Source organism: Camellia sinensis, chromosome 2 (assembly GCF_055761805.1).
Source record: "Camellia sinensis isolate YWXY chromosome 2, ASM5576180v1, whole genome shotgun sequence".
Classification (NCBI taxonomy): domain Eukaryota; kingdom Viridiplantae; phylum Streptophyta; class Magnoliopsida; order Ericales; family Theaceae; genus Camellia; species Camellia sinensis.
Window position 1 is genome coordinate 220,862,297 of NC_138962.1, and position 14,788 is coordinate 220,877,084.

Sequence of the window (14,788 nt, forward strand, 5' to 3'; positions counted from 1 at the left end):
TAAACATCATAGGACAGTCGGTGGTCCATTTTAATAGGTCTTTTGTATATATCTTTACAAGTTAGTTAAAAATTGATTTTTTGATTTTTTTTTTAAATGTGTCAAAATAGATTAAAAGTTAAAATTTGACTTTTAACTATGTTATATAAACCTCTATTGTTGGCTCTATCGGTTAGGAATGTTCTATTTTCAAATTTCTGTATTTATGTGTTTTTAATACAATTCCGACCATATAATGTGCGAAGATTTTGAAAATATGAAAATATCAAGATATGATTTTGAGATTTTGTTGGATGAGGATCTTGTACCATTATTTACTTACGTGGACCTAAAAGATGCGGGTAATTATCCTACAACAATAATATGTTTATATTGATATATTTTTTTTGGATCGACAAAATAGAAATTTTATTAATAAAGGAATTAGTGGTTACAGAGATCAAACTAGAGAGAAATACATCTTAGCTTGGAAGATGAATCTCAACTAGGTTTACATACCATCTAAAAAAAACTAAATTTACGTTGACAATTAGGAATCTTTTATTCTTAAAATCTCTATGTTTATATGTTCGTAATGCACTCTCAATCATGTAACATGTTAAGAATTTCGAAATATGAAAATATCAAGCTATGATCCTAAATCTTGGAGTTTGTTGGATCATATAGACGGAGGATCTTGTTCCATAATTTGCTTAGGTAGACCTATAAATGAGGATAATTACTTTACAAAAATAATTTGTTTACGCAGATGATGAGAAATTTTTGGTCCCTAAAATTCTTGTTGGAAATGGTAGGAAAATTCTGGGTAAAACCAGAATTTTTCCTCAAGTTTGGTCTATTTTTTAGGTGGGCCCCGAGTGTCGATTTACTCAGGTCAAAGTGGTAACGCGTTCTATGCCGCGTGTGATTCACGTGGTATATTTGGTTGCTCAAAACCATTACCGAGTGAATGGGAAATTGAAGCCAAAGTGTGCTCCATGGAAATGGAGTTTTGGTGGAAATTCCTTAAGGTTGTAAATTGGCTTGTCCCACATTGATTTGGTGGGAAGTTTTGAAAGGGTTTATAAGGCTTGGGTTAGATACTTGGGGTGTGCCCCAAGGGGTACCCAAGTGTGTTAGAGGGAGAGGTTATGGGCAAAATGGGCTAGACCCATTAGACCCAAAAATCACCACACACGCGCGCGCGCCCCGCCGCCGTCCGTCCGGTCGGGCGCAGGTGTGTGGTTGGGCTTCTAATCTTTTTGGACCAAAAACATTTGAATTTAATTTTATTTTTTTGTAAAATAAAATCCAGAATTCAAATTAAATTGATTTGGATTTTCTGTACATCCAAACAGGGCCCTTCCCGTTTTCAAACAGAAATAAACTAGTTTGGAATTAGTGCACACCCAAACAGGGCCTTTCCCGTTTTGCTATCTGTTTGAATTATTAACAGATTCAAATCTGTTTGAATTCAAAACCAACAGGTATCATACCTGTTCAATTCAAAACCAAGAGCCACATACCTGTTCAATTCAAAACCAAGAGCCACCTTTACATCTATAAATAGGACCACCCTCATTTGATGTTAATTAATTCAGAAATTTCGTATTTCACCTCTGTTAATTATATTCTTCATCTTGCTGCATTTTATTTCTGAAAGAAAGAGTGTAAACACTTAGGGTGTGTTTGATTGGGGGGATTAGGAGGGGGGACTATCCACTATTTGGATTGTAATCCAAATAGTGCACCTTATCCGTCGTTTGATTTTTTTTTAGTCCGGCGGACTCCATGTCCGGCCGGACTCCATGTCCCCCATATGGGGGACTATCCTGTCCGGGGGGGGGGGGACAGAAAGTGGGGGACTAATCACTGTTTGGATTATATGCGAAAATGACCATTTTGACCCTCTACTATTTAATTATGTATTATATTTAATAAAATTCAATAAAATTTAAATGTCTCAATTTAAAAATAAAATAATTTTATTTAACTTTTTATTAATGTTTTATTTATTTAATTTTTTAAAATAATTTTTTATAGATATTTTATTGATGTTTTATTTTAAAATTTTGTTTATGTTTTATTTAATTTCATTGTTTAAATTTAATAGATGTTTTAATAGATGTTTTATTTAAACAATTAAATGTTTAATTTCAACAATAAATAATTTCATTTATTTAAATTATGTTTTATTTAAACATTTAAACATTTGTACATCAACATGTTTATTAAATTATTTCAACATCTGTACATCAACATGTATATTTATTTAACATCTATTAAATTATGTTTTAATACGTCAACATTTGATTACATCTACATTTGTTAATTGTTAATTACATCAACATTTGTTAATTGTTTAAACATAATCTATACATCAACATTTATTTAATTGTTAATTGTTAATTGTTTAAACATAATCTGTACATCAAAATAATTTCAATGTTAATTGTTTAAATAAAAATTTAAACATTTAACCATTAGTATGTTTAATTTCAACAATAAATTTTTATTTGTTTAAATAAAAATAATCTATATCAGTCAAATTTTTTTATCAATATTAGTATGTTTAAATATCTTTAAACAAAATTTAACCATTAGTATGTTTAATGTTTACTAAAAATAATTAAAATATTAAAGATATGTTTAATATTGCTATTACATAGTAAACAATTGAAAAAGGGTAAAATAGTCTTTTGTTCATTTATCCTATTCAGTCCGTCCAACCAAACGTTGGATTCACTGAAAATAGTCCTATCCAGACATCTAATCCCATGAAAAAACAAACACATGATACATATCCAATCCGACCAAATAGTCCGGGGGATTCACAGTCCCAGGACTCAAGTCCGATGGATTCTAATCCCCCATTTTCCAGTCCGTCCAATCAAACACACCCTTAGTGTGTTCGTAAGGCAAACAATTTGTAGTGTTGCTATTGTTTATGGTGAGATCATTTCATCTTGGGAGATAGACGTCCAAATTCTGAAAGCACCGTGGAGAGGACGAATCTGTCTTAAGGACACAGTGTCAAACACTAGACTTGATCAGAAAATAATTCGAACAAATTAAATCAAGTAAGTTATTTAATTTATTTTTCAGTATTGTTTTTATTTATTAAAATCAGATTTAAATTTTGTTTTTGTAACAAAATAAAATCTGTTTTTATTTATTTATTTTATTTCAAGTTTGATTTTTGTAATCAAACAGATTCTCTCATTTTTCTTTATTTCTTTAAATTTTAGTTGTTGTTTTGTACACAATAGAATTAAATCTTTTAAATACAGTGAAGATTGTCCAACAATTCTATGTTCATCTATTCATGATACAATTCTGATCACACAATCTATTAAAATTTTAAAAAATGGAAAAGCTTAAGTCACTAGCTTATAGCTACGAGTTTGCTATATCAAGTAGATGATCTTTTTTTTTATCAGCAAAAAAGAAACCTTTGGGCCATAATTGCTAAATACACTACTTATTACACAATGTGTTGAAAATATAAAAACCTTGAAAGATGAATTCATGCCATAATCTACATTCACGTAAAACATGCATGTTACTTACTGTACTAACACAAATATATACAGAAATATTACAAAAAAAAAAAAAGGCACCCTAGAAAATACCCAAAATTTCATATTTGTAGTCAAGATTTACTTAAGTAGTACCACAATAACAACTGAAATATAACTAGGTATAGAAGCATATATACATATTTTTGATAATCGGATGTCCGAGCCTCAACTTATTCCAGGATCCTGAAACTAACGACCATACAAGTCTCCAGTGGTCTAAGGTTTGGAATGTTAAGCCTTCATGAGATTCAAACCTGCGACTTTTTGAATGGGAACTTCTTTGGTTGTCTCTTATCCCATTATGCCAAACCCCTTAAAGTTAAGTATATGGTTATTTTTCATCAACATATGTGGTACTTCCTTCATCACGAAAGACCAATTATAGTCATTTTATTCCTCAATCTTCATTTAAGATGTTGTCAATATGTATATTAAAATTTTAATAATGCTATATGAAGCAAAATACATTGGTCCCTATAATATGCTTTTTATGTCAACTTAGTCTCTATATTTTCAATTGTATTAATTTTACCCTTTATTTTTCGTAGTGTCAATTTAATACGATTGATGATATCAACTAAAAAATTAGTCATAAATATTAAGAGCAAAATAGTCATAAACAATTTCAATTTATATGTCAATTGTCATCACTTTGACGACCCTTAATTTCAATTTAATTTTTTTTAAGGTGTTATCAATTGGACTAATTACCGCAATATGAAAATTTCAAAAGTAAAATTGATGGAATTAAAACTATAAGAACTATATGACACAAGAGATAAAGTACAAAAACTACAAGTTTTATTTGCCCTACTATATATAACTAAATTTTGTTAATTTTTTTCCTAGACATAAAAATAGTGAGATCCATATTAATAAATACATGTAATGCTATCTATTAGTAAGAAAATCAATAAAAAAAAACTTCGGCCATCTTTGGTTTGAATTTCTAAAATTATTTTCAGAATTTTTTTTGAAAAAATAAAAACTAGTTTGATAAAAATAAATATCAAAAACTTAATTTTTAAAATTATTTTTGCTCTCTCAGAAGATAAAACTATATAAAATTCGTAAGTGTTTTTTTAATTATTTTTCATCAAATTAAATTTTAATTTTAAAATAAAAAATTTTAAAAGAATTTTTAAAAATCAAACCAAACAGAACTGAAGTGCACTATTTCATCCACAAAATTATGAGCGTTGACAATAATAGCTAATGATAATGTTTAAACATAAAGAAAAATAACAAAGGGCCAAATATTTGAAAATGAATAAAGTCTTTATAATCACACAGCTAATTCAATTGAGTGTAGTAGGTGCAAAGTGTTCAAAAGATATCAATAAGAAAGATTAGTGAGGAGAATTGATTTTTACAACCTTTTTTTTTTTTTTTTTTTTTTGATCGGCAAATAAATCTTTATTGATGAAACATACAAAATATGATTAGATACATCAATAAAGAGGAGCTTAGAGCTAACACGAAACTCCAAGCGCCAGTTGGTGAGAAACCAACAAAAAGAAAAACAAAAGATGCTGCCACAAAAACAAATAGAGAAAAGAAAAACGCCAAAAAACCAAAAAACCAGATAGGAGCCTGAAGGGCATTCATCCCATTGACAATCAACCCATGTGCATTCATCCCATTGACATTCCTCCCAATGACACCAAAAAACCAACCACCTAACACATTGACATTCATCCCATTGAAGCATCCAGTATGAACTCGAAACACAACAGCATATCAGCTCAGCAGACATATGTACAACTCCATGGCCTTTAAACATAGTCACATATCTCTCATATGATTTTAAACTAAAATGTTACAATTATATTTTTCATTTAAATTAACCATAAGTTTCTCGCATGCCTATTTTGAGAGTAGGGAAAGGAAAAAAAATTAGTCAAACTTAAATTTTAATAAAAGAAGATGAAACTAGTATTGTTTTATCTTTTTTTTTTTTATATATATATCTAAATTTCTTATTTAATAATATTTTAAATTAAACATACATATTATATATATATATATATATATATATATATAATTAAATTAACCTAAATACCTTAATTTATTATTATAAAAATTAATCATCAAACTACTTTAATCTAACTTTTAATTTGTAACCCAATTTTTTATTTTATAACATTTTAAAATAAACATAAACATACACATACACACACATATATATAACAGATTAAATCATAAATTAAATTAAACACCCTAATATTACCATAAAATTACATTATTAAATAATATTTTAAATTAAACATATACATAATACATAAATATATATAACAAATTAAATCATAAAAGTACCTTAATTTAATTTTTAATTTTTAACTCAATTTATTATTTAATAACATTTTAAATTAAACATCTACATATATTAAATCATAAATTAATTAAAATTAAAAATTAAGTTTATTAAAAAAAATATTTAGAAAATTCTAGTTTCTTAAATTAGTTGTGGTATGTTTTTTTTTTTGTTTTTTTTGCTTAGTCATTGAGGTAAACTTATTTATTTACAAAGAGAATACATAAAGGGTAAAAATAGAAAAAGAATACATAAAGGGTAAAATTGTCTTTTTATGGTTAGCATTAACGGTGTTAAGATTGTATTTTAATCTAAAATCACATAGAGGCTATATGACTATTTTTAAGAGACAGGAAGTAAAGTGCTATCAATCATACCACAAGGAAGTAAAAATGAATTTTCTCTTATTTTATTAAAATAATAAAATTTATATTTTATTATTATCTATATATCTATCTATACTATTATTAAGTGAATGCCTCAATTGGTGTAGTAAAGTCTTTACTCTCTTCCTACCACGTGACTCTATTTTTTAATTTTTAAAAAGAGTTACACAAAAAAAGTGAATAAGACTTGAACCCATGATCATGAATTTAAGGTTTTATGATTCATACTACTTAAACTAAAGTATATATTATAATATTAATTTTATTATTATTTTTTTATTCTTACTTAATTGAATTGCACACATCACATGTGCAACCTGCTAATATTATATAAAACACATAATTCAAAAACTTTGTCATGTTCTTTTACTTACGCAAAATATTCCTAAAATTACTAACTGCTAAAACTCTACGTCCTCAACAGTTTTTTAAATATATCCCGTTTGCATGGTGAGCATAAAATCATTTTCTTCCGGCAAATAATGTTGTAAAGAGTGATTAAATTTAAAATCCAGAAATTGAAAGAGTTCGAATTATGTCAAAAATGTGGTTAATATAAAATTTTAGTTTTCATGTTTACCCCCAAAGTTTGTGAAACCAAATCTGTTATTTGTGGGACAGAATTGATTGTAAAAATTAGCATGATGGATTATATAATATAGAATAAAGCTTTTTTTTTTTACTTATATAACTGAAAATCTACCTATACTTTTATTAAGTGAAAGTCTAATTTAGTGAAATTTTCTTCTCCTCATGACACGTGGCAATTTTATATATATTTAAATAAAAAAAATTATTATACCCAACGTAAGTAAGTTTTAAATCCAAAATCTTGAGTTTCATTAAAAATATACTTTTCACTTAAACATCATATATAACAACATACATATATGATATTAAATTCTTTATTCTTTATTCTTTGTTATTAGTTATATGAATTGCACATGCATCTGGTATGCCGCCCGCTAGTACTATTATTAAGTGAAGGCCTAAATTAGTTTAGTGAAACCTTCTTCTTTTCATACCACGTGACAACTTTATATATGTTAAAAAAAAAAAAAATTATTATACATAGCGTAAGCAAATTTTAAACCCAAAACCTTGAGTTTCATTAAAAATATACTTATCACTTAAGCAACATATATATTATAATATTAAATTCTTTACTATTTATTTTTGTTATTAATTATCTGAATTATACACACATTATATGCTACTCACTAATATATATATATATATATATAGTGCGAATGCAAAACAATGGAAGGTGGAGAGAAGGAAACATACGAAAGGTTTGAGGATGTTGTCAGTCTCGTATATTATGGAATAGATAAAGTTCTTTTTTGACTTCTCTTATATGAGTTGCATTTGCATATTGCGTGTGTCACACGTTGGTACTATTATTAGGTGAAGGCTTAGATTAATTTAGTAAAATTTCTTTTTTTTCATATTACGTGGTAACTTTATATATGTTAAAATAAAAAAATTATTATACATAGCGTAAGTAAATTTAAAATCTAAGACATTGAGTTTCATTAAAAATATATTTATCGCTTAAACAATATACATATTATAATATTAAATTCTTTATTATTTATTTTATTATTAATTATCTGAATTATATACGTATTATGTGTGTCACGCATATATATATATATATATGTCTGTACGTACGTGTGTGTGGAGTAAGTGGGAATGTAAAAGAATGGAAAGTAGAGAGAAGGGAACATACGAAAGGTTTGAGGATGTTGTGTCAATCTCGTATAATATATAGAATAGATAAAGCTTTTTTTTTTGACTTCTCTTAGATGAGTTGTTTTGGAGCTTACATTACAATACGTTTGGATATTTAAGAGAGACCCAAAAAAAAACAAATGATCTATTTAAAAGAAAATATATTGCAATTTCTCTCCTTTTGTGATTAAGCTAGAGAAAAAAGAAAAGAAAACATAATAATTTATCTATAATCTGGTTGGATATACTACATAAAACAAAATAAAATAAATATTGAGTGTTGCTATTAGTACCTTATTTATTATTTTGAACCCCTCATTTTTTTACCTTTTTTTATTACAATAATAACTTTAAATGAAATTACTAAAGAGAGCACCAATCATTTTAGGACTCCTCATCTCACAATTAAGCCCACACACACACGCTAAATCATGATAGGGTTTATGAGAGTACCCACCTCCCCACCTCTATCACTGCCCATCCATCTTCTCCAAATCTCACCCTCAAAACTTTAACAGCGCTTTGATGGCAACAGTGGCAACCATTCGATTACACACACTTCTCCAACAATATTAATGAGGGAAAAATTTTTAGGCAACCACAACTTCATAAAACGAGAGGAGTACAACAATATAAGTTTAGAAGAAGTTCATAACTTTGATGTGTTCTTAGCTCGGAGGAGGTAAGCCTTGCAATGGTAAGTTTCTTGAAAAATACGACAACAATGGCAAAAATTGTTCGTATTTTTTTCAGTATTGAACTCCTGAACATATGACTAAAATTCAAGAATACATGCCTGAATATTGCTGATTTGTTCAAGAATACGGGTCCGAATATGAAAATTTAATACACTTTGAAGAGTTAAAATTGTTCATATTTACAGAGTTTTTGTTTTACCAAGCTCGGGAACAAATGCCCAAACATTGGTTATTTGTTCGGAAACACAAGTCTTAACATAGCTTATTTGTTCAAAAACACAAGTCCGAACATTCAAAGTGAGAGAGAGTACAGAGACATCAGGGGGTGGGGGAGGAGCGAGATTGAGATTGAGCAAAATGTAGATTTGCTCTCCCTTCGAACTATACTTACACATAGAGATATATATTTATATCCATTGTTTTCAGGGTTTAAGGTTGATCAAATAAATGAATGGAATTGAACGAAGACATACGCATAATGCAAAGAAAAAAGTAAAGATCACAGAAAATACATTCCTTACCCCAATCAATTCACTTTAAGAATATTTTTCTTCCACCGTCATGAGAGAAAGAATGGGTTTTGAAGATTTTTTTTTTGTTTTTTTTTGTTAGGGTTTTGAGAGATAATGATTTTTAGAAGTGTAGGGGTGTGCATTTGAGCGAAAGTGAAATTTTTATAAGGATAACTTTGGTATTATTTAGAAGGAGGAAAGATATTTTAAAGGTTTTAAAATTTATACTGTAATGAGGATTTCAAAGAAATAGGGGGTCCAAAATAATAAATGAGATATTAATAGTAGCACTCATAAATATTACAGGTTATATTATCAAAATACCATAACCTAACTTCTTCTTTTTTTTTTTCCTCGTCACTTTTAAATTGATGTCAAGTACCAATCAATTTTACTTTTCTAATTTTGTATCCAATCCTCATCCCTCATTGATAGTGAGTCCCATAAGCCTAATGAAAATCCAACACCAAAAAAAAAATGATCAAATGATCTTAATCACACGATAAATTGACTAATATTAAGTGATCTGTGATTGAATTTGACCATCCACACACATAGATATATATTTATATTTGTTGCTTTTCGGGTTTAGGATTGATCAAAGAAATGGATGGAATTGAAAGAAGACATATGCACCTAATGCGAAGAAAAAAGTGAAGATCACAGAAAACACGTTCCCTACACGATCAATTCACTTTAAGAATATTTTTCTTTCGCCGTCATCAGATAGAGAATGGGTATTGGAGTTTTTTTTTTTTTTTTGGTTAGAGTTTTGGGAGATAATGGTTTTAGGAGTGTGGGGGTGTGCATTTGATTGGAAGTGAAATTTTTATAAGGATAACTTTGGTATTATTTGGGAGGAGGAAATTTTTTTTAAGGGTTTTAAAATTTATAGGGAGAGTTCCAAAGAAAATGGAGGGTTCAAAATAATAAATGAGATGCTAATAGCAACACTCATAAATATTATAGGTTATATTATCAAAATACCCTAACCTAACTTGTTTTTTTTTCCTCTTGTCAGCTCCCGTCACTTTTAAATTGATGTCAAGTACCAATCAATTTTAACTCGCTAATTTCGTATCCAATCCTCATCCCTAATTGATAGTGAGTCCCCTAAGGCTGATGAAAATCCAACTCTGAAAAAAAAAATGATCAAATGATCTTAATCGCACTATGAATTGACTAATACTAAGTGATCTATAACTGAATTTCAACGTCCATACACACACACACACATATATATATATATATATATATTAGTATTTGTTGTTTTCAGGGTTTAGAGTTGATCAAAGAAATTGATGGAATTGAAGGAAGACATACATACCTAATGCGAAGAAAAAAGTGAAGATCACTGAAAACACATTCCTTACACGATCGATTCACTTTAAAAATATTTTTCTTCCACCATCATTAGAGAGAATGGGTTTTGGAGATTTTTTTTTTTGTTAGGGTTTTGGGAGATAATGGTTTTAGGAGTGTGGGGGTGTGCATTTGAGTGGAAGTGAAATTTTTATAAGGATAACTTTGGTATATATTATTTGGGAGGAGAAAAATAAAATTAAGGGTTTTAAAATTTATAAGGAGAGTTCCAAATAAATGGGGGTCCAAAATAATAAATGAAATGCTAATAGCAGTACTTATAAATATTATAGGTTATATTATCAAAATACCCTAACTTCTTCTTTTTTTTCCCTCTTGTCGGCTCCTGTCATTTTTAAATTGATGTCAAGTACCAATCAATTTTAACTCGCTAATTTCGTATCCAATTCTCATCCCTAATTGATAATGAGTTCCCTAAGACTGATGAAAATCCAACTCTGAAAAAAAAAATGATCAAATGATCTTACTCACACGATGAATTGACTAATACAAAGTGATTTGTGATTCAATTTGAACGTCCATACACATAGATATATATTTATATTTGTTGTTTTTAGGGTTTAGGGTTGATCAAAGAAATAAATGGAATTGAAAGAAAACATACGCACCTAATGCGAAGAAAAAAGTGAAGATCATAGAAAACATGTTCCTTACACAATCGATTTACTTTAAGAAAATTTTTCTTCCACCATTATGACAGAGAATGGGTTTTGGAGAGTTTTTTTGTTTTTTGTTTTTTTTGTTAGGGTTTTGGGAGATAATGGTTTTAGGAGTGTAGAGGTGTGCATTTGAGTGGAAGTGAAATTTTTATAAGGATAACTTTGGTATTATTTGGAAGGAGGAAAGAAATTATAAGGGTGTTAAAATTTATAAGGAGAGTTCCAAAGAAATGGAGGATCTAAAATAATAAATAGGATGCTAACAGTAACACTCATAAATATTACAAGTTATATTATCAAAATATCCTAACCTAACTTTTTTTTTTCCCTCTTGTTGGTTCCTGTCACTTTCAAATTGATGTCAAGTATCAATCAATATTAACTCGCTAATTTAGTATCCAATCGTCATCCCAAATTGATAGTGAGTCCCGTAAGGTTGGTGAAAATCCAACTCCAAAAAAAAAATGATCAAATGATCTCAATCGTATGATGAATTGACTAATATTAAGGGAAAATGTTTGGTAGTCCAAAATTTTGTGACTCAAATGGCTCAAATCTGTCAAAACGATGTCGTTTTACGTCGTTTTACACTCAAAATGACATCGTTTTGAGTGATTTGAGCCATTTGAGCTATAAATTTTTGCGCTACCTAGCATTGTTGAATATTAAGTAATAGAATTTGACCATCCAAAACCACACGCAACTGTTCAAACAATCACATTTTGGAACCAACCACCCCTAGATAACAACTCACTCTAGCATTAGAATCATTCAGTTGAATTCAATGGGCTTGAAAACAAAAACATTCTTCATATATGGAGAAAAAAAAAGATTTAATATGAGAATATAGAATAAGACCTAAATCAATTCCTAAAACTAGAGCTATACCACAACAGAAAATAATATGACTCCAGTAGCATTCAAGGTCTCACTAAAAATATATTATACCCATCTTTGTTCCTTTTTCTTGAAATCTACCTAGAGCTTTTAAAAAACTCCATTAAATAATATTAAATAAACTAACCTCTAGAATCGTCATTACATTTGATGAATATGAATGATAAAATTGATTTTATCAAATATATATGTATACTACAATCAATTGATATCTAATCAAAGACAATCATATTCCACGTATATATAAAGTGATAAAACAAAAATAAGAGCTTTGATCCACTTATTACTTTCCATGTTTTGAATCCTTGACCACTTTTTTCAATTAATTAAGTTATACAAATGGCATTAAAGAATCTAAAATACACAATCAAATTGGAGTTTGAAAAAGCCCAAATTAGGAGAATGATGAAACTTTGGGGTACCAATAGCACCTGTTCAAGATAAATTGGTTCAGATCAAAAAGAGTTAGTCTACAAATACCAAAATTAAATCATAAAAAATATTTAAAATGTACACATTAACAAAATAAGACCTACCAGAAGTTTTCTCATTCATTAATTTCTTAATTACTAACATATAAGACATAAATATAGTGGGAGTCATAACAATAAATAAGTATATATAAAATCTATAATTTTAAGTCTAATTGTAAGAAAATTTAAGTTATATTTTTTAGAAATGGGTTGTCTCTTGTCCAGTTATTGGAATGGACGACGTTATTTGAGGCCGTGGTACCCACCAGTCCAGTTTTGATCATTTGAATTATTTATTTTTTAAGTTACTTTAAGTAAATCATCCACACACAAAATCAAACCAATTCAATATACATTTCTACATAATTTTACCATATGTCTCTAAAAAAATATATGATGTATTTTTATAATCATTAATGTCCTTTTTTTTTTTCAAAAACAAATGTTATAAAAATAATTACAAATATTGGATCAAATTTTTTTTTTTTCCCGTTAAAGTGACATAAAAAATAAATAATTCAGATAATCAAAACGAAACTTTACACGGACCAAACAACGCCATCCAATCTAATAATTAGATTAGAGACAACTCATTGCCATATTTTTCATGTTAAATAATTAAAAAAATAAAAAAAAAAGATAGTGGAAAGATTAAAAAAAACTTTATGATAATTTAAAAAAAATAAAAAATATACTTATATAGTTTTCCCAAATAGTGCCTAAATCTTTAGATACATATTGGAGTGCATCATGGGCTGCTCATTTTTATCATTATCATCATTACTCAAAAATTTCTTTAAGAAAACGATTTTTGTGTATAAAACCAAGAAATTGAAATTTTCACGGTCAAAGGCATTAGTCAACTATAAGGTCAGCCTTGGACTCTATCCTCCTCTAAGGTATCCATATGGACCCGCCTGTCTGGCTGTCTTCCAATAGCATCCTATTTTTTCGCAAATCACTTTCGTGTTAAGATTAGAATGTCCAATTTTAAAAGTCAAGTAATACAAATCACATATTTTAATTTTAGTTGGTTCACTGAAATTAGGTGAAATAAAATTTTCATTAAAATATTTATTCTTATTTTTTAGTTGATTAAAAAAATATTAAAAAGTATTTTGTAAATAGAATTATTATTTACCTGTCTAAGATAATGATTATTTCATTTCATTTTATCTCATTTCAATCAATCAAATAGAATATAAGAGTCCAATTTTTAAAGTGTGTTTTTCCACATTAATAACTAGTTTTAACAGCGTTTAAGAGATTAAATTAAGGGGTACTTACGTGCAGGTCCTAATAAGCGGACTTATTATCTAATAGGTCCTATGAAAAAAATTTGTCATAAACAAAGTCACTAATTGTAAGTTTTAGTGACAATTTATAAAAACCATGACAAAAAAAGTCATTAATTGTCAATTTTTAGCGACATATATAAAATATTATCACAAAAAAATTATTTTTAACGACAATTTTACCAAAACTTATTTTCAATAAGATTTGATTGGAATTAAGTCCAACTATTAGGACTTATTGATAGTTTATCCTTAAATTAAAATATTTTTGGGGTTTTTTTTTTTAAGGTCCTTGATATTATGATTTTATAGCATAAAGGACATCAAATATTTTTATGATGTCTAAGGTCCATCAACAATATTTTCATAATGTCTAAGGTCCCTCAACCTTGATCCAGAGAAATTTCAGTCCAGAGAAAATTGGTCCAGAGAAATTTCATCCAGAGAAAATTGGTCCAGAGAAATTTCAGTCCAGAGAAAATTGGTCCAGAGAAATTTCAATCCAGAGAAAATTGGTGCAGAGAAATTTCAGTCCAGAGAAAATTGGTCCAGAGAAATTTCAGTCCAAATTTCTCTGGAAAATCTAATTATTCTCAGAAAATTTTCAGATCTGCTGCTACTTTTAGCATGCAAAATGCCCATGATTTTGTTTGGTATTGATTAGTACTCTTTCTCTCTTGCAGTTTTTCCCCATTGTCTTAAGTTTATGTCCAGAGAAAATCTATTCACCAGAGACAGGGTATCAAAACCTCTACAGAAAGTTGAACCATCTAATGTGTTTTACATATCAGTTAAACAAGTCTTAAAATAAGAGCACTTCCAAGGTTGTAGAGAGAAACCTAAGTTCATGGCCATACCATTCTAATATTTTACACAA